This window comes from Nerophis ophidion, linkage group LG17 (genome assembly GCF_033978795.1).
Source record: "Nerophis ophidion isolate RoL-2023_Sa linkage group LG17, RoL_Noph_v1.0, whole genome shotgun sequence".
Lineage (NCBI taxonomy): Eukaryota > Metazoa > Chordata > Actinopteri > Syngnathiformes > Syngnathidae > Nerophis > Nerophis ophidion.
Window position 1 is genome coordinate 42,379,345 of NC_084627.1, and position 3,840 is coordinate 42,383,184.

Genomic DNA, 3,840 nt, shown 5'->3' on the forward strand with positions numbered 1-3,840 from the left:
GCGCTATATAAATATGTTTCACTTCACTTCACATTTCGGGAGAACATCCGCACCGTAACACAACATAAACAGAACAGAAAAAATACCCAGCACTAACTCTTCCGGGATGCTACAATATACACCCCCCCCCCCCCCACCGCTACCCTCCCCCCACTTCAACCCCGCCCACTTCATTGTTATTTTATTTTCAAATATTTTAGCCTGTGGAAAAAGTTAATGTTGATATTTACCTCAAAAGGCTGCACATAGAAGAGGCATTACATTTTTTATTTAAATTTTGTTTAACATACCAATGATGTTTTTTCGTTTGTTTTGTGAAAGTTGATTTTGCACTATTAAGTTATATAAGCGTTGCTTGTTCCATATTCAGTGTTAAAGCAAATTAGTGTAGCAAACTGAGCCATAATTAACGTTTGATTCACACACTTTCTCTTGCTCCTTCAAGGCTTGTTCATTATTGTTATTTTATTTCCAAATTTATTATTAGCCTGTGGAAAATGTTTATTTTGATATTTGCCTCAGAAGGCTGAAAATACAAAACAGGTTTTCAATGTTTATTCAAATTGTATTTGATATGCCATTAATATTTTTTTAATTATTATTATCATTATTTGAAACAGGATTTTGCATGTCACTATAAATATAAGCCTTGCTTGTTCAATATTCAATGCAAAACTTGTTTGGGTCACTATTAAAAGGTTAATTTGTACAACCTTGGCCCGCGGATTGTTCAGTTTTAAATTTTGGCCCACTCTGTATTTGAGTTTGACACCCCTGGTTTGGAGTGGCTGACTCATGGTTTAAGCTAAATAATGATTGGTTCAAGGAGTTATTAACATAGACAGGGCTTGAGGCATTTGAACTTTCAATACAAATGTTGGCGGTGAATTAGAAAAAAAACATCTGGATCTCCGTTTTCTGTTGCAGAAATAATAATGCGCTTATTTCCAAGGAGAATGGCGAAAGAAACATCTTTAGCGGTCCCAGGAGGAGACGTGAAGGCCAGCAGTGAAGTTAATTAGGCGCTAACGTGTTTGGGCTTCAATTGTTTGTGCCGGGGTCCTAAATTGTTTGACTTGCCGGGGGAAGCGGTGATTCAGCGCCCTTGCCCAAACGTCATCTGGATGCGGTCACTGGAGCGCAGCGGCGACACTGACAAACACACGTTAATTGTACGCGGCGTTAACGAGACGCAGGGGATGCAGTCTGGAGCGAGGGATGGGACGGACAAAGAGCGGCCAATGACCTCTGTGATGAGGAGAGACTCTTCTGACAACCCCGGCAACCTTTTCGCGCTCCGTCTCTTCAGTTTTCTGCACTGAGGCTGATTGGCTATTAAAAGACAGAAGAATTAGACATAAAATCACCGCGCTGAATGTTTTTATGGGCGCCCATTCTATTAATTTAATTGCAGTTTCCTTAGAAGAGAATCCATTTTTTTTCCCTGCTATCCTATTAAAGGTAAAACTAAGCGGCTGGTAATAAGGACATAATCACTGCAATGCTCGCATTATTCAAACTGATCAGTTCCAGCGATATTCGGTGGTTAAATTGATGACTCGTCATTAGGCCAAACGGAGAGAGGTCACGTGACTCAGCCACGGCGCTTCGGAGCAAGTTTCAGCTCATTGTTCAGCAGTCGGCCCATGACTGCGCTCTCGTCTCGCTAGTTGTGTCCATTTGAGACGCAGCAGGCAGACGCTGTCAAGGATAGAACATATTTTCCTCCAGCAGCTTTGCGGCAAACAATGGATCTATCACATGCATGTCACTTATTGGACCTAAACACCCCTGCTGGTTGTGTAAGTTCACCCTCTTACCAAGGTGACACCTTTTTTTTATTCTAACACAGACAGAATATCAGTAAAAATGTGAATAAATTGGCAATGATTTGATAAAAGTGAAAAAAGTCATTGGAACTGACGGAGATACATATCTACATGTATCCATATTTAAGAGTTATTTCTTTCTATAGTCATATTTGAAATAACTAGAGCAGGGGTGACCAACGCGGTGCCCGCGGGCACCAGGTAGCCCGTAAGGACCAGATGAGTCGCCCGCTGGCCTGTTCTAAAAATAGCTCAAATAGCAGCACTTACCAGTGAGCTGCCTCTATTTTTTTAATTTTATTTATTTACTAGCAAGCTGGTCTCACTTTTCTCGACATTTTTGATTCTAAGAGAAACAAAACTCAAATAGAAATTGAAAATCCAAGAAAATATTTTAAAGACTTGGTCTTCACTTGTTTAAATAAATTCTATTATTTTTTAAATTTGCTTCTTAAAACGTCCAGGAAGACAATTTTAGAGAAAAAATACAAACTTAAAAATGATTTTAGGATTTTTAAACACATATACCTCTTTACCTTTTAAATTCCTTCCTCTTCTTTCCTGACAATTTAAATCAATGTTCAAGTAGATATTTTTTTTTTATTGTAAAGAATAATATATACATTTTAATTTAATTCTTCATTTTAGCTTCATGTTTTAATTTCTTTTAAATTTTTTGTTCTACAAAATCTAGAAGAAATAATGATTTGTCTTTGTTGGAAATATAGCTTGGTCCAATTTGTTATATATTCTAACAAATTGCAGATTGGATTTTGGCCTATTTAAAACATGTCATCAAAATTCTAAAAATAATCATAATCAGGAAAAATTACTAATGATGTTCCAAAAAATTGTTTTTATTCTTTTTCAAAAAGATTCGAATTAGATAGTTTTTCTGTTCTTTTTTCCGGCTGAAATTTGAATTTTAAAGAGTTGCATTTGAAGATAAACTATGTTTAAAAATGTAACTTTCATTTTGTTCCTGTTTTCTCCTCTTTTAAATCGTTCAATTAAGTGTTTTTTTCATCATTTATTCTCTACAAAAAACCTTCCGTAAAAGGAAAAAAAATGTACGACGGAATGACAGACAGAAATACCCATTTTTATACATACACAAATCTATATACATATATATATATATATCTTAATTGAACGATTTAAAAGAGGAGAAAACAGGAAAAAAATGAAAGTTACATTTTTAATCATAGTTTATCTTCAAATGCAACTCTTTAAAATTCAAAATTCAGCCGGAAAAAAGAACAGAAAAACTAGCTAATTCGAATCTTTTTGAAAAAAAATTTAAAAAGAAATTCCAGGGTGTACCCCGCCTTCCGCCCGATTGTAGCTGAGATAGGCGCCAGCGCCCCCCGCGACCCCAAAAGGGAATAAGCGGTAGAAAATGGATGGATGGATGGATGGATATATATATATATATATATATATATATATATATGTATATATATATATATATATATATATATTTCTTTTAGATTAGCCATATTGTATAAAAGCAATACAATACTTGATGCTTATACTGTATATGACATTTTTGCTTGCAACCTAAAGCACAACAATTAGCCGAGAGACAATGTAGAATTTATTCTAAAAAGGGTTAGAATGACCAAAAAAAAGCCATATCTTGTTGCACAATCCACCTTTAATCTAGATCGGATTCTTTCTGTTTGGAGTTTTTAATATTTGCACCTGGCTCGCTGACAACAAGCTATCCATACACTTAGGTAAAACGGAATCCATCCTATTTGGGTCACATATCAACCTTAATAAAGTCAGTAACTTCACTATAAAAGTGGGTGACATTGTTATCACCAAGAAGGATGAGATCACCTACCTAGGTTCTATTCTAGAGGCCAATCTTTTCTGTGATAAAATGGCAACCAAGGTGATCAAAAAGTCAACCAAAGAACGAGCACCTTGAAGATTCTAGCGGGAACTCTCATTCAACCCTTTTTTCATTACGCTTGCACCTCCTGGTACACCAGCACCTCCAAAA